Source organism: Musca autumnalis, unplaced genomic scaffold, assembly GCF_047663935.1.
Source record: "Musca autumnalis isolate F117 unplaced genomic scaffold, ASM4766393v1 scaffold_5, whole genome shotgun sequence".
In the NCBI taxonomy this organism is placed as follows: Eukaryota; Metazoa; Arthropoda; class Insecta; order Diptera; family Muscidae; genus Musca; species Musca autumnalis.
The window spans coordinates 199,439,652-199,458,095 of NW_027412088.1; the positions used below are offsets into that span (position 1 = coordinate 199,439,652).

The 18,444-nt window shown below is 36.3% G+C and overlaps 1 long non-coding RNA gene across 1 annotated transcript; it reads right to left on the reverse strand.

Moving 5' to 3' along the window:
• Positions 1–14,011: 14,011 nt before the first annotated feature.
• LOC141405948 (uncharacterized) lies at positions 14,012–16,497 on the reverse strand. Its single transcript, XR_012413292.1, has 3 exons — positions 16,359–16,497; positions 16,241–16,296; positions 14,012–16,179 (listed from the first exon to the last, which is right to left on the reverse strand). It is a non-coding gene; the product is annotated as an uncharacterized lncRNA (long non-coding RNA).
• Positions 16,498–18,444: the final 1,947 nt, after the last annotated feature.

The following is an 18,444-nucleotide window of genomic DNA, read 5'->3' on the forward strand; positions in this document are numbered from 1 at the left end:
AAATACATATTTACATGGACTTTTATCTTTTGTGTCTCTGTGTCGGTCTGTCTGTCTGTCAATTTGACCATATCTAAATATGATATTTATATTTTTATTATATTGACACATTTGAACAAACACACACGTTCCCATGCACGCACGCCCTTTCGCCAGCCCGTTCGCTCTCACTCAATCATTTTATTCAATGCTTCATTAATGCAATTATTTACTTAGTGATATTTAACATTGTGTGTGTTATTGAGGAGTAGGGGGAGGGGGTTAAAGATAATTTGTTTGTTTGCTTGAACAATTTTGGGAAATCCACGAAGTCCTAAATCATTGTGGTCTTCTATAAACAAACCCTCGGACTTATAGAAGAAGACAGTATGGTCTGATACAAGAGACCATAATGTCTTCAATAAGAAGATCTTCTATAAAAATACCATGTAGTCTTCTGTAAGAAGTGTTTCTATAAACAGACCTTGTGTTCTTCTATAAGAAAAACTTGTGGTTTCCTATAAGAAGATCTTTTGGTATTCCATAAAAAAACCCTGTTGGTCTTCTATATGAAGACCGCGTGGTCTTTTATGAGAAGAACCCACTCGTGTTCTATAAGAATCCCTTGTATCGTTTATAAAAAGAGCTTGAGGTCTTCCATGAGAAGACCTTCTATAAGAAGACCTTGTGGTCTTCTATAAGAAGACTTTGTGGTCTTCAATGAGAAGACCTTCTGGTCTTTTATGAGAAGACCTTATGGTCTTCTATTGGAAGACATTGTGGTCTTCTATTGGAAGACATTGTGGTCTTCTATTGGAAGACTTTGTGGTCTTCTATGAGAAGACATTGTGGTCTTCTATTGGAAGATATTGTAGTCTTCTGTGAGAAGATCTTGTGGACCTTTTAGTCTTCTATGAGGAGACCTTTTGAAAAGAACATGGGGTCTTCTATGAGAAGACATTATGGTCTTCTATAGGAAGACATTGTGATCTTCTATAAGATGATTTTGTGGTCTTCTATGAGAAGATCTTGTGGTCTTCTATGAAAAGACCCCGTGGACTCCTATGAAAAGACCTTGTGGACTTCTATGAGAAGACTTTGTGGTCTTCTATGAAAATATTTTGTGGACTTCTATGAGAGGACCTTTTGGTCTCTTATGAGAAGACTTTGTGGACTTCTATGAGAAGACCTTATGGACATCTTTGAGAAGACCTTGTGGTCTCCTATGAGAAGACCTTGTGGTCTTCTATGAGAAGACTTTGTGGACTTCTTTGAGAAGACTTTGTGGACTTCTATGCGAAGACCTAGTGGTCTTCTATGGGAAGACCTTGTGGTCTTCTATCCGAAGACCTTGTGGTCTTCTATGCGAAGACTTAGTGGCCTTCTCTGCGAAGACCTTGTGGTCTTCTATGCGTAGACCTTGTGGGTTTCTATGAGAAGACCTTGTGGACTTCTATGAGAAGAACTTGTGGACTTCTATGAAAACTTGTAGTTTTCTATGAGAAGAACTTGTGGTCTTCTATGAGAAGACCTTGTGGTCTTCTATGAGAAGACCTTGTGGTCTTCTATGAGAAGACCTTGTTGTCTTCTATGAGAAGACCTTGTGGTGTTTTATGAGAAAACCTTGTGGTCTTCTATGAGAAGACCTTATGGTCTTCTATGAGAAGACCTGGTGGTCTTCTATGAAAATACCTATGAGAACACCTTGTGGACTTCTATGAGAAGACATTGTGGTCTTCTATGAGAAGAACTTGTGGTCTTCAATGAGAACACCTTGTGGACTTCTATGAGAAGACCTTGTGGTTTTCTATGAGAAGATATTGTGGTCTTCTATGAGACCTTGTGGTCTTCTATGAGAAGACCTTGTGGTCTTCTACGAAAAGACCTTGTGGTCTTCTACGAAAAGACCTTGTGGTCTTCTATGAGAAGACCTTGTGTTCTTCTATGAGAAGACCTTGTGGTCTTCTATGAGAAGACTTTGTGGACTTCTATGAGAAGAACTTGTGGTCTTTTGTGAGAAGAACTTGTGGTCTTCTTTGAGAAGACCTTGTAGTCTTCTATGAGAAGACCTTGTGGTCTTCTATGAGAAGACCTTGTGGTCTTCTATGAGAAGACCTTGTGGTCTTTTATGAGAAGACCTTGTGGTCTTCTATGAGAAGACCTTGTTGTCTTCTATGAGAAGACCTTGTGGTCTTCTATGAGAAGACCTTGTAGTCTTCTATGAGAAGACCAGATTGTCCTTTATAAGATGACCTGGCGGTCTTCTATGAGAAAACCTTGTGGACTTCTATGAGAAGACCTGGTGGTATTCTATGAGAAGACCTGGTGGTTCTCTATGAGAAGACCTTGTGGTTCTCTATGAAAAGACCTTGCGTTCGTCTATGAGAAGACCTGGTGTTTTTCTAAAGGAAAACCTTGTGGTCTTCTATCAGAAGACCTTGCGAGTTCTCTGAGAAGAGATTGTGGTCTTCTATGAGAAGACCTTGTGGACTTCTATGAAAAGAACTTGTGGTCTTCTATGAGAAGACCCTGTGGTCTTCTATAGGAAGACTTTTCTGTCTTCTATGAAAAGACCTTGTGGTCTTCTATGAGAAGAACTTGTGGTCTTCTATGCAAAGACCTTGGTCTTCTATGAGAAGTCCTTGTGGTCTTCTATGAAAAGAACTATGAGAAGACCTTGTGGTCTTCTTAAACAAAACCTTGCGGTGTTCTATAAGAAGTTTTGGTGGACTTCTATAAAAAGACCCTTTGGTCTTCTATAAGTAGACCTTGTATTCTTCTATAAACAGACCTTCTGTTTTTATACCCTCAGCATTTATGCTAACGAGGGTATATACACTTTCATACGGGTAAAATGTGCCTCATCGAAATAATGGTTTTAGACCCCAAGTATGTTTGGACGAAATGTGTTTCAGACAATTTGGAGTTTTTGGAGCCATGTCCGTCGGTCTGTCTGTATGTCCGTCTGTCTGGCTGGCTGGTGCGCACGATAACTCTCGAACGGAGCAACCGATTCGGTTCAAGATTTGTCTTTCGTAATATTTTGCCCAAACTTAGTTTATGTTCGAAGATGGGTTATATCGGTCCACTCCTTCCGGTACCTCCCCCACAAAAGTTCGAAAATGTTCGGAAAATTTGTGCGCACTATAACTCTTGAAGGGAGTAACCGATTTGGCCCACACATTGTACATCGTGAAAGTTCTACCAGACCTAGATGAAGTTTAAATATGGACTCAATCGGCCCACTCCTTCGGGCACCTCTCACACAAAATTTCGGAAAAGTTCAGTTTAGGACCTGCTCTCGAATCGCTTTGATTTTTGTTGTAGCAACTTGAATTCGCTGTCTCCCATACGGCGGTACAAGTTTCATCAGGGGCAAGTCCATACTTCCTGAGAAAATAACCGGAAAGGTGCAAAAATCCCCTATGACACCTTGTGTAGTGGATGGAGCGCAAGATAACTCTCGGACGGATCCGTCGATTCGGTCCAAAATTTGGCCTTCGTTATATTTTATCAAAACATAGTTTAAATTCGAAGATGGGCTATATTGGTCCACTCCTTCAGGTAACTCCCCCCCCCCCAAATTTCAAAAATATTCAGAAAAATTTTGCGCACCATAACTCTTGAAGGGAGTGACCGACGTAATCCATACTTTGCACATCCTAATATATCTACCAGATATAGATCAGGTTCGAATATGGACTATATTTGTCTACTCCTACCTTTCACACAAAATTTCGGATAAGTTCACTTTAAGACCTGCTCTCGAATCACTTTGATTTTTATTGAAGGGATTTACATTCGCTACCTCCATTACGACGGTAAAAGTTTTTTTCAGGGGCAAGTCCATATTTCTTGGGAAAACACCCCGAAAGGTGTAAAAACCCCTATGTCACCATATGTGGCGGTCGGAGAGCACGATAACTCTCGAAATGTTCAACCGATTTGGTCCAACATTTGGTCTTCGTCATGTTATATTCAAACTTAGTGTCATGGGCAATACCGGTCCACAAACTTCGGTACTTCTCCCCAATATTTAAAAAATTTCACAAACATGCAAGGACGATATCACTTGAAGAGCAACCAATTTAATCCAAACTTTGGATCTCCTAATATTTTATCAAAGTTTAGTTTAACTTCTAAACTGGCCCATATCGGGGTACTCGTACTTGCCCTACGAAAGTTCAACATTTGTGTCTTAGTGCAGTTAATTCCTAATCCACATTTTTGTCGGCAAGTTCAAATGTCCAAAAAGGGCCATAAAATTCTGAAGAGACCTTAAATACATTCGATCTGTCCGTAGGTGAAAGTTTCACTTCACATTGGCTGAGGGTATATATTTGTCGGCAAAGCCGACTGACACTTCTTACTTGTTTCAACTTCCACGGCTATCTTCCTATTGTGCTCTACAGGAGTTTCTCGTAACATAAAATATATCTTTGACGTCATGTGCCAATGGTGTTCAAAAACATGCCGTTTGGGCAATACTTTATGCGTTTTTCTCGAAACATTTAAAGAAGAGAATATCTTTTTGGACTTTTGTGTTTTAGGTGTCATTTTGGTGACACAAGAGGAGTTCTGAAAACCCCCCTTTTTTTGATTCTTCTTATAGAGAATCGTTCTATAGAAAATCTTTACGTCTTCCTGTAGAATTGAAGACATTGAAGCCTTTTTATAGGAGATCTATAGTGGGATCCTTTAACGCATTTTTGGTTACCCGCAAAAATCGGTAAAATTAAAACTCAAAATTATGAATGAAAATTATAAACAAATGTTAGCAACACTGTTGCTATCGATAGGACTTATCGACAACTTTATTTTGGTTGCTAAGTTACCAAAAAATTTCGTTAATTACCGAAATTATAAACATTTTAATTTTGTCGGTAACTAAAAAATGCGTTAGAGAATCCCTAGACTCTAGACGTATCTTTACTGATATACTAGAAGCCTTATTTTCTTAGGTCTTCCTATAGAAAATTTAAAAGTCTTTTAATAGGTGACGTAGTTATTTTCTTGTGGAAGATCTGTACATCTTTTTAAAGAAGACATGGAGGTATTCTTATGGATGACTTGTAACTGGTATTCGGTGTCCACGACAGCCATGATTAACATTACACTACGACGGCTATTAATGCTAGTTCATATATCTAACAAATCTGAAATGAAGAGAGCAGAAGTTGTTCTAATAATGAGATCCAAAAACCCAACCAACTGTCGTACATTTTATTTGAATTCTAAGTTGCCAATTTCCGCACGCAATGCCTCCTACTTAAATGTACTTATTTGTAAATGCTGTATCTTCCAACTCTTCGTCTGAGTAACATATCGAACTTACATTGTTTCTGTCTGTGTAAATATGTACAATTGTATGTATTTTTAGTGATGATACAACAAATTTAATTGAATTGTAATTATTTGACCGAAACCATTTAAATTCATTTAATCGGTAATTGTTCCCATTGTTAATGCATGGAGAAGAAGGGTTGAGGGCTTGAAGGGAATGGGCGAGGTGGGTGAACAAGAAGACCCCATAGGATAGGGCGGACTGATGTAGAGGAATAGAATTTCGTTGCGATAGAACAAAAGATGTTGAAAACGAGTTTTCAAATGTTAATGCAGTGTTTGTGGTTAAAGTGGTTTTGTTGTAACGGCTACAACAACAACACAACTGTGTTGCAGCAATTGCAACAAATGGTGCTGTTGACGTTGCTGTTGTTGTTGCTAAAGCAATTGTTTTGTTGCCACACAAAACAATTGCTTGTCAGTAATGCCTGCACAGCAATTGTTGAACTTTCAACAACACCAACAACAATTGGTGGGATTATGAGAATTTATTTATCGAATTTATCTTGAGTTGGAAGAGAGTGAGAGCGGTAGAGGGAGAGCAAAGGGGAATCCCTCATTTGTAGTTTAATTTTATTATTTTGTGTTACGCTCTAATTGGAGGTCAAGTAGTTGGAAAGTTGAAAGTTTATTGTTCTACGGGGTGAATAATTGTTCCATTGTATTTGTGTATTAATTTCAGTACCTATAATGCAGGGCACATTGTTGGCGAATTAATAACATAATTTCAACAATATTTTTGGAATTAATGAAGAATAAAGAAATTAATGAGATGATAATGTTGGTTGGAGGAAAATTGCAAATGAAAATTAATTGAAATTTTTTGAGGGATTGTTGAAAATAGTTTAATATCCTGCTTAGCATTTGTCTATGTTAGTATTACAAACGCTTTCTTTTGGGTGAAATACAAATTGTGATGGAGAAGCATTAGAATCTTCTAAAGGTGTTCCTGATCAAAGGTATTTTTAGGGAAGACTTATATCATATCTTCTAATAGAAAATCTTTACGACTTCCTATAGCAGATCTGTGGACATTATTATTGAAAAGGTGGAGTCCTTATTCTAGAAGACCTAGAGGTATATTTATTGCTGTCTTGGAGGCCTTCTTTTGTAAGGTCTTTCTATAAAAGATTTGAAGGCATTTTAATAGGCGTCGTAAATGTCTTCCAGGGGAAGAAATCTTCTTTTTATAGACGACCTGAAGGTATTCTTATACAAGGTGTGTTATTGGGACTCAGGTATTCGGTGTCCATGACGGTCAAGACCATCATAGTTCATCACTAGCAAATCTGAGATGAAATGACCAGAAGAAGAAGTTGTTCTAGTAATAAAATCCATTGGTTAGAGGGAAATTGCAAATTAAAATTAATTTATTTTTTAAGTGATTATTGAAAATATTTGAATGTCCGGCTTAGTATTTGGCTATGCTGGTATTACGAAAGCTTTCTTTGGGGGAAAAATTCCAGATATTTGAATTTTGGTGGAGAAACAGGGTTTGTCATTAGAAAGGTAGAAAGGTATCCGTATCAAAGGTTTTGTTTCTTTTTTGGGGAGACTTCTATGATATCAATAGTAGCTAAATGATTTTGTGGCTCCTCTTGAAGAGACGATTTTATATTACTATGCTAATTCACGAAATATCATCTACATTTTGCTGAGAGCTATTGTTGCCACCTTTTAAAATTTGATGTGGCATGGCCTAAGAATCAGACATGGGCATTCCGTGTGAAATTCGGGTGTGCATTTCAAAAACTAACCTAAACGGGCTATGAACTCCATTTAAGCGCAGTTTTTATGCATTTTTTGGGGGTATCAGAAACAGTAGACCTTTTTATTCCTCTGACCTTTTTATTACTCTGACAATCAGCACAGACTTCATGAATTAAACCCTCAGTCCTTCAGATATTAAGAGAACAATCCTTAATTAGTGTTTTTAGAACATTCAGGCCCTTGTCTAAGGGAGTATCGAATATAAAATCATACGGTAGTAATACAGACCACTAAGACTATCTACAATGAAAAGCCTGAACTTAATTATACATAAAACCACACATTTCAACATTTGTGCCCTAGGTACTTAGGCGTATAAAAGAATGACTCTGTTGAGAGAATTTCCCTATTATTTTAACTGAGGACTGGATATAAGTTGAAATCGTTTTACAAAGCCTTATGAGCCTTGTGGGAATGTAAAATTCAATAATGGATTCGAATACCTTTGAACGTATAGGACTAACAAAGACTGCTTTATAATCGACAAAAGCATGATGTTAATCTGCATCGCTTAGCTCTTTTCCAGGACTTTCTGCAAGGTAAATATCTGAGTCAATTGTGGATTTGCCAGCTCTAATGCCGGATTGGTATGGCCCAATTATTTCATTGATCACAGGCTTAGGTCGTTCACAGCATATACCACAAACTAATTTATATGCAATATGGAGCAGTTAGTCAAACCTCCATTTATGGTGACGGGACATATATAGGATGCTTGCGTTAACAACATCGGTTACCCGAACTTCCTACAAGGTGGTGGTAACTAGCTGATACTTACACCTTATCAGCATGTCTTCTACATTCTGGAACAGCTCAGCTGGTAAGCCATCGGCCATCGGCTCCTGCGCCCTTCTTATTATACAGCCGGCTTACTGCTCTCTTTACCTCAATCTGGCTGGGTAGTATATAATCGATATCATTTTTTATAATTAAATTTGTGTTATCTTCGTCGTCTTCGAAAGAATTGGATTAAAAATTCAATTTAGAAAAATTCACTTTCAATAACCTGAGGACTAAGTAGGAATCTGTTACCAGATTACCTTGCTAGTTTCTACAGGAGGATGTGTCTGTACCAAAGCCATCAGTTTGATATTTCACCCTTTGGAAGAATTTTTGGACATTATTCTGGCTCGTGTACATCAGGATCATACACCCTCTTTTCCATTCCTCCCTTGTTCCTCAAGAGGTCGTTTGCAGTTCATAGAAGACCAAAAGGAGTCTTCTGTAGGGTCAATAGAAGACCTTATCGTGTTTTCTGTAGTCCACATAAGGCCTCAAATGCCTTTTGAAGTCCACAGAGCACATCAAGAGCTTCTCCGTGGGTTATAGATGACCTTAAGAGGGCTTCTGCAGTCCAAAAGAGACCACAGAGTTTTTCTGTTATCCATAGAAGACCTCAAGGGGTCTTACGTATTCCATAGAAGACCTCAAGATGTCTTTTGTAGTCAATAGAAGATCCTAAGAGGCTTCTATAGTCCATAGAAGACATCAAGCGGTTATCCGTACCCCAATAGAAGACCTCAAGATGTCTTTTGTAGCCCAAAAACGACCTCAAAATGTATTTTGTAGTCCATAGAAGACATCAGCAGGTCTTCTGTAGTCCATAGAAGATCTCAAGATGTCTTTTCTAGTCCACAGAAACTTCAAGGGGTCTTCTGTAGTCCATAGAAGATGTCAAAATGTCTCTTATAGTCCATAGAAGATATCAAGAGCTCCTCTGTAGTTCATAGAGAATTTCAAGAGATTTTCTGTAGTACAAAAAGACCACAGATATTTTCTATAGTCCATAGATGACCCCTAGAGCTATTCTGTAGACCATAGAAGATTTGAAGGGGTCTTCTGTATCCAAAAGAAGACAACAAGAGCCCTTCTGTAGGTCATAGACGACCTCAAGAAATATTAGTCCATAGAAGACCTCAAGAGGTTTTCCGTACTCAATAGAAGACCTCAAGATGTTTTTTGTAGTCCAAAGCAGACCTCAAGGGGTTTTTCTGTAGTCCATAGAAGACTTCAAGATGTCTTTTATAGTGCATAGAAGACATCAAGAACTCCTCTGTAGTCCATAGACGATCTTAAGAGACCTCTCGATCACACTCTCTCTTCTTCCTCAAGAGGTCTTTTGTAGTACACAGAAGACCAAAAGGCATATTTTGTAGAGTTCATAGAAGACCTTAACGGGTTTTCAGCAGTCCACAGTAGACCTCAAAATGTCTTTTGAAGTCCACAGAAGACATGAAGAGTAATCCAAAAGAAACCACAGAGATCTTCTGTACTCCATAGAAGAACACAAAGGCCCTTCTATACTCCATAAATGATCTCAAAATGTATTTTAAAGGCCATAGAAGTCATCAGCAGGTCTTCTGTAGTCCATAGAAGACCTCAAGAGGTCCTTTGTAGGAAACAGAAACCTCAAGGGGTCTTCTGTAGTCCATAGAAGATCTCAAGATGCCTTCTATAGTCCATAGTCCAAATCAAGAGCTCCTCTGTAGTTCATAGAGAATCTCAAGATATCTTCTGTAGTACAAAAAGACCACAGCGATTTGTTGTAGTCCATAGATGACCTCTAGAGCTATTCTGTAGATTATAGAAGATCTGAAGGGGTCTTCTGTATCCAAAAGAAGACATCAAGAGCCCTTCTGTATAGGCCATAGACGAAATCAAGAAATATTAGTCCATAAAAGACCTCAAGCGGTTTTCCGTACTAAATAGAAGACCTCAAGATGTTTTTTGTAGTCCAAAGCAGACCTTCTGTAGTCCATACAAGACCTCAAGAGGTCTTTTGCAGGCCACAGAAACCTCAAGGGGTCTTCTGTAGTCCATAGAAGATCTCAAGATGTCTTTTATAGTCCATAGCCCAAATCAAGAGCTCCTCTGTAGTTCATAGAGAATCTCAAGATATCTTCTGTAGTACAAAAAGACCACAGCGATTTGTTGTAGTCCATAGATGACCTCTAGAGCTATTCTGTACATCATAGAAGTTATCAAGGGGTCTTCTGTATCCAACAACCCTCAATAACGACGTCAAGAGGTCTTCTGTAGTCTATAAAATACCTCAAGGGACCTTCTATACTCAATAGAAGACCTCAAGGGGCCTTCTATACTCTATAGAAGACCCCAAGCGGTTTTCCGTACTAAATAGAAGACCTCAGGATGTCTTTTGTAGTCCAAAGCAGATCTCAATGTGTCTTCTGTAGTCCATAGAAGACCTTAAGATATCTTTTGCCGCCCATTGAAGACATCAGTTCATGGACGATCTCAACAGGCCTTCTGTAGTACAAAAACGACCACAGCGGTATACTGTAGTCCAGAGATGACTATTCTGTATCCAAAATAAGACAACGAGATCACTTCTGTAGGTGATAGACGACCTCAAGAGGTCTTTTATAGTCCAAAGAAGAGGCCTTCTGTAGTACAAAAAGACCACAGCGATCTTCAGTAGTCCACAGATGACCTCTAGAGCTCTTCTGTAGTTTGTAGTTCTGTAGTTTACAGATTACCTTTAGAGCTCTTCCGTAGACCACAGAAGATCTATAGTTGTCTTCTGTAGCTTAAAAAAGACAACAAGAGCACTTCTGTAGATCATAGAAAACCTTAAGAGGTCTGCTGTAGGTCTTAGACGAGCCCAAAAGGTCTTCTGTAGTCCATAGAAGACCTCAAGGTGTCTTATGTAGTCCAAGTAAGACCTCAAGATATCTTTTATAGTCCACAGAAGGCCTCAAGAGATCTTTTGTACTTCACAGAAGAACTTAAGATTTCTTTTGTAGTTCATAGAAAACCTCAAGGGTCTTCTGTAGCCCAAAGAAAACCGCAAAATGTGTTTGTCCATCTGTATCCAAAAGAACACATCAAGAGCTCTTCTGTAGTTCATAAACGACCTCATGGGCTCCTATTCTGTAGTCCCAAAATATCACAGAGCTCTTCCGTAGTCCATAGAAGATCTAAAGAGGTCTTCTGTAGTCCATAGAAGACCTTAAGAGGTTTTTTGTAGTCCATAGAAGACACAGAAGACTTCAAGGGGTCTTTAGTAGTCCATAAAACACCTAAAGATGTCTTTTCTAGCCCAAAGAGGGCACCAAGAGCTTCTCTGTAGTTCATAGTCGACCTCGAGAGGTCTTCTGTAGTCCGTAGAAGACCTAGAGGGGTCTTCGGTAATCCACAACTTTTCTGTAGTTCGTAGACGGTCCCGAGAGGTTTTCTGTTGTCTAAAAAAACCACAAATGTCTTCTGTAGTACACTGAAGATCTCAAAAGGTTTTTTGTAGTCTATAGAAGACCCCAAATGGGAATTTTGTAGTCCATAGAAGACAACAAGAGCTCTTCTGTAGTTCATAAAAGGCCTCTGTAGTCCATAGAAGACCTCAAGGTGTATTCGGTAGTTCCTAGACGACCTCATGGGGTCCTCTATAGTCCATAGGAGACCTCGAGTAGTCTTTTGTAATGAGCAGAAGACCTCAAGGATTTTCGGACTTCATTCTGTACACCTCAATTTTTGGCAGTCCCGCTTGACCGTTTCTCTTTTTCCAGCGAAAAGGGCATTTTTCCTCTCTCTCTCTCTCTCTCTCCCTCTCTCTTTTGTAGTCCCCATAATAAGTAGTTAAATAAGTAGTTGTTGAAAGTCGTAACTACTTATATAACTACTTATTTTAGTAGTAAATAATAACCACTTATTTCGAGCGACATGTCCATGTTAAAATAATGGGTTAGTAGTGGGTTTTGTAAGGGGTATTTTTGCTGAGTTTTTATACCATGAATTCCTTTGGTGGAGGCCTGAGGTATCCAATTATAGACTTTACGTTTTTATGTTCGGAGTTGGCAATACATTACCACTGTGCTGAAGTGTTATCGGAACGAGGAAGGGTTTTATTAAGCAATTGGGTCAATTGAGTGGAATCAGCTGTGGCTATATGTTGCGTTTCCGCTTACCAATGTCTAACCTCCGTGTTGTGTATGTTCGTATCAATGTCAACCTGAAATGAAAGAGGGACCTGATTTTGCCATGTTAAATCCGATCCGTTCTTAAGTATTTTTCATCTTCTATTTCACCCTGTATATATGTCATACTATCTAATATAATATGGTTATGAAATGTTAAATCAAATCAGGGCCTTAGTTTGGAACATGCATTTAATCAGATAAGTAATCCAAATTTTTTAGAAATTTTATGAATTACTGTCGATTCTAAAAAGTCCTATTTTTAACCAATTTAACTCCCAGTCCCTTCTTCATCTGGTTGTACAAATGTTTGCTCATATAGAAATTGTATCTTATCCTTTAAACGTTCATTGACCTAACAATAACTTCCATTTTCATTTCCCAGGTACGCTCCCTCTCTCAACAAGAAATATAACAAATAAAAAAAAGTATTTCAGTTTCCTTGTCATCCATCCATTCCCACCTTAAGATCCGGTCCCAACAGCACCATCACCACCACCTTCACATGCAAATGAAACGAAAAGTTTACCTTTCGTTTTTGTTGATGACAATTTCAGGTGAATTTTATTTATTTACATATATTCCCATGTCTAGCTGGGGCCCACGTACAGGAAAACACAAAAAATGATACAGTACTTAAAACACAACATCAATATTTTTGTTGTTTTTTTTTCTAAAACCATTGAAGAAATACGGGCTTGTTCTTGGTCCCTTTTTTCATTCTTTAATTAAAACACTTGTCCAAATCATGTCATATCAAATCAACTTACGGGAGGATATTACGGATTTTCATAACGAAAGAATTCTTGTTGGATGTGGTCAGGTGTAAGGCAGGTATGACCATCTATAAACGTTTTCGTGGTGATTAGTCACACCAATTCTTTTTGCCACTTTATAGTTGACGTTGTGTGGCAAAAGAAAGTGTTGCTCAAAAATATATTTTTTTTGGATTCCTGTGGTGCAGAGAAAACAAACAACCAACAACAAACACATGTGCTAGACAATACACACAAAGAACCAAGGCACACCTATGAGAATATACACAAATTCCCATTATTTGAGTGACAAGAGTATAGGAAAAAGAAACCAACAAGGCGCATGTTCTCTCAGAGTAAGGAAAAAACTTCGAAAAGAGAATATTTTCGAATTCGAACATTTAATAAAGTTGCCACCTGTAAGGGAAAATTTAAACTGGAATCAGAGGCAATTTTAAAAAACACCAACAATTTTTTGGCACACAAACACCAGCAAGCCGCCTTGTTTGAACTATTCTAAATAAATAAATAAATTTTAATTTCAAATATTATTAATGTTCTGACTAATGTAGACTATTGTTTATTTAACAATAAAAAAATGAGAAAATATATTTTATGTTATGTTAGATTAATAAATAAAATAAATAAATTTGCTAATTATGACAGTTTGTTTCTTAATATTTCATAAATCATTTTTAATTTGCTCAAATTTTTTTTTTTCACCAAAAATTTAAAATTTTTTTCAAACCAACAAATTTGTCACATTTGTCAGCAACGTTGTTTTGGTTGAGTGATTAGAACATAATTCTTTTTTTCAGTTTTGTATATATTTTCAGTTCTTTTTTCAAAATTATTTTAAAACCACCACCAACTGTTGCGATCACCTACACCCACACATTTTACAAAAACTACACCATGTGTGCCACTTTTATTTTTGTTGTTTCTTTTTTATTTTATTAAAGTGACTGACTTATTGGTGGCTATGACAAATCATTGGAATCGGCAGTGAGTGCTGTTGTGTGCTGCCTGTGGACATGTCGACAGTGTTGCCGACAGTTTATGGGCGGAAATCGTCATAAAAATCGTCAAATCGTCATCTCAAAATGAAAAATCGTCAAAAAATCGTCAAAATTTGAAATATTACATAAAATGTGGAGTATTCGCTATATTTCCACTATAAATTGTCGATTTTCCCAAAAATAGCCGATATATCACGAGAGAAAGCACACTGTGTTATAGAAATTATCACATTTAATGTTTATTTAAAAATTAACAAACTAAAAAAACAGCAAAATACGCATTACTTTGTAACTGAAAAATAACATAAATCACAATTCATTAATGGAAAAAGAATGTTATGTAATAGTAATATACATTACATTAAATTTGTACTTTTAAGAGTATTTAATACCTCGTATATAAACCAGTTTTGTTGCATATGGACAGTTCTTGCAGTAATATTGAAATTATTTAAGTCTTGTATTTCTAAGAAGTTTACACATCTCATCTTCAATAGTTACATCAACACAAGTGGTTTCATGTAACTTTAAAAAATCTTTTGTATAAATGATTCCTTCGAGGGTGTCATTCTCTAACTTATTTCTTACTTTAGTTTTATTCAAATTAACTTGACTAAATATTCTCTCAACATTAGCAGACGAATGAGGTAAGGTTAAAATTTTTCCAATAAATTTGTTTAATACTGGGAAAAGAATCGAATTGTCTGCTCGTTTAAGTTGAAGGATGGTTTTCCAAAAAAATTCCAAGTCTACATCATTTGTTCCAAATAAAATCCTAAAATCTACATGTCTAAGTTCGCGGAATTCAGAATCCAGCTTTTGTTTTTCTTCTTTACCTACAAAGCATTCATATTCTTTTACAATATCATGAAACGTTTCCACTTTTCCACTTATTATGAGGTGTGGATTTATTGCAGATAAAGCTTTAAAGTGATTATCAAGTTTAAATCTTTTCAAAATTTGATCGCAAAATTCTACATAAAAGTTAATACAATTTGTAATTATTTGATTCAAATTTTCCGGGGGAATATGTGTTGTCTCCAACATATCTTTAACATATACTCCCAAATAGACTTCACTAGAATTGAGGTAATTTAAAGTGTTTTTATATTTAGTTCCACTAATGCAATTATTTTTTAATGATTCACTTTTTATGAAATTGCTCATAATAATTTTTAGAAGTCTTTCTATCTCAGAGTACAAAATGTGTATTTTTGTACTTTCGCTTTGAAAAATTCTATTAACATTGTTAATTAGCGGTAATATATATTTTAAAAATAATAAATACATTTTGTTGGTATCATTTAAATTTTTCAAAATTCGTTTTGCTGTTTTTTGATTTTCATTGATAGCTTCTTTGGAAAAGTACATTTTTAATGGATCATATAAATTTAGTAAGCGGATTACCACTGCTTCCAAAGAGAGCCATCGGGTTTGACTAGGATGTAAAATTTTAGTGGGTTTAATTTCTAAAAATGTTAAAATTGCATTCAGTTCATTTGTCCTTTTAGGACTTCCCCCTAAGTAATTATAAATATCTTTTGCTAAAGATTCTACTTCACTTGGCAGTTTTTCGCATGCATATGATGAGCATAAGGCTAACGAATGACAAACACATTTTATAATGAATAGATGTGGACAATCTTTTTTTAAGAGTTGAGCTACTGAATGCTTCTTTCCCGTCATCACGGCATCTCCATCGGCTGCAAAACCTACAAGATTTTTCTTATAGTCGATTTGGTGCTCTGTTAAATATTCCACTATCAAATTATATAGACTCAACGAATCACTTTTTACGATGGGAAGTAATCCGAAAAAGAAATCTCTTATAGCAAAATCTTTATAAATTCGCACAACCAAGCACATCGATTTCTTATTTGCAATATCAGTTGATGGATCTACGCATAATGAAAATGCATTTTTCTCCATAAGACTTCGTATAGTTGAAAATTGATATTTTCCAACAACATTACGAATAATGGCATTTGCTTTGGTTCTACCCATTGCCATTGAGGATGCGACTTCTGAATCTGTAAATATATTTTTACATAATTTCACTAATTGATCGGCAGCAGCAAAAGCAATGTTGTGTTCCACAATGAAAAGAGCTAACTTTATTTCCGCTGTATTGCTCTTTGCATCTGTGCATATTCGGGAAAATTGTTCATCGATTCGCGGCTGATTGTACATTATTGCACTAGAATTTTCACAATGTTTTACGGTTTTGCAGTGGGCAATCAAATCCGCTTTTCCTGACGACACTTTTAATGTAACATTGCAGATAGTACAATATATGCAATCATTCCTTTTTTCAGCCCATGGCTTAATACGCTCGTCTTCCAACCACTCAGCCTTGATTTTCCTCCGCTTCTTGGAATCTTCCTACAAAAAAATACATATTTCGTTTTAATTGTCAGCTGATATTGATTTTAATAAAATTTACTTGGTCTGCCAATGTATCTTTTTCACCGGGCTCATTATTTTCTGCTGCCGTGTTTCCTAAAAAATATTTTTATAGACATTATTAAAAAATGTGTATGTTTTATACCATTAGAACTTACGTGGTTTTTCCAAATACCTGTACATATTTCTATTTTCCTGTGCCTTTATCTTCACGCGGTTTCTTTTATTATAAACTTTTTCTTTACACTATTTAGAAAACTTTCCTTTTCTCATTAGAATTTTTCAGCTGTGTCAAACTATTTGTTATTATGAAATGAAGACATGCAAACAAACAATATTGCAATTACTACAAAAGATATCGTAAACACATCCACGTAACCATACCTAAATGAGAGCGATGAACGGTCGGCGATCAAACAAGTATCAATTGACGTTTACACTACAAGTAGCTGTTTTATTTTGTTATTCACCGTTAGTTCCAAAGAAAAATCATGTTAATCAATATATTGTAAACGTATCCATGGCAAGATTTGAGGGTAAAGAGACAATATCTGGTTTAAGACTTTTTAGGCTAAAAATCGTCAATTATAGGGGTAAAATCGTCAAATCGTCATTTTGCTATTTTGAGCCAAAAAATCGTCAAAATGACGATAAATCGTCAAATTCGGCAACACTGCATGTGGAGCATTGCCCAAGATTATGTTATTATGTGTGCGTGTGTGTGTGTTTTGCTGATAGGCCTCAAATAAAATCGTTTTTATAAACTTTTGTTTTTGGTAGATCACCAAACAGCCAAAAATCATTAATTGGCAAAATATTTACTTTATAATGTCAATTTTGAAAATCAAAGGCGTTGAGGGTGGTCTTAGGTAACAGATGTTTGTGTCAACACAACATAAATAATGTTAATAAATTATACATTCGATGGAACATGGGGGTTCTTGATAAACAAAAAATGCTGTAAAAATGTTATTTTGTAAGTTTTTGTAATTTTGAGTTTTATTTATGCGAGACAGTTTGTTTCTAATATAACAACAAATATGACGAATTTCATATCCCAGCAATTTAAGGATTTAACACGGACAGGGGCCAGTACTTATTTTAGTACCTCTTCCATCTAAAGTGGACTCTGATCTCTACGTGGTGTCACCTGGGGAACAATAAAAAATTGGGTTAAGGGGGGTACTATAAAAAACCAAAACAAATGAAAAACAGCCTCCTCCCAAGTTGACGATCACCGATTACGTTTTAAAAACCATGATCTGCGAATCGGCACCTGTAATGATGTTCCAGCAGGTTATTTCCATCATCGCAAAAGGGGACATCAGAGAATTCCATTTAAAACTAATTTCAAATTTCTGATAAATATTATACGAGCACACACAATAAACCCAAGAATACGAGGCAATATATAATCCTTCCTCTTCTTTTTGCAAATTACCATAAAGCAATATCCAAAAATAAACCACTCTCCCAGCCGGAACGTTTAACTACCTTTCGTCAATATCCCACTAACAAATGATGCCATGGAAATTTTGTTTCTTGTAAAACCACTTTATCCACAATAACCAAAGTTTAATACGCCCGGTATATAGCCGACCCATGGTTTAAGTAATTTTAAATGAAATATCTTTCAATTGAATTTTAATGACATTTCCGTGGCCTTTTTAAATTTAAAAATAAAATTCCATATTTGTGTTTTCCTTTTTGAAAAGATATTTGGCTCTTTGTTGTCATTGGCGATATAAGTGGGACAATTTTCATTCACTTCTTTTCAACTTATTTATCAATACTGTACAAAATCTACCCAAAACGACTAATGAGCAATTTCCAATTTATTGTCATCTTATTTATGTGACACTTCAAAAGGAACAACATAAAAGTGTAATGGGGTGAGGATTGCAGTGGGGACCGCACTAAAATAAAACAACAATAAATTGGAAGCTGATTTGAAAATAAATGGATAAACTTTTATACACCGAATATCTTTTGGTATTCTTCTTAACACAAAAAGAAGACTTTTAAGTTGTCTTCTATACAACAGTTTTCTTCTCAGACAACAACGAGCTCTATTGACCTCCTTTTTACAGAATACCGTATAATGGTCGCTATGTCTTCTACAAAAAGAACTTGTGATATTTTATGATAGACAGACCTGTTGATTAACTATTAGGGTTTTGGGTTTTCCCGGTTTTTATCATTCCTGGGAAACGGGAATCATAAAATCGCCATTCCCGCGAAATT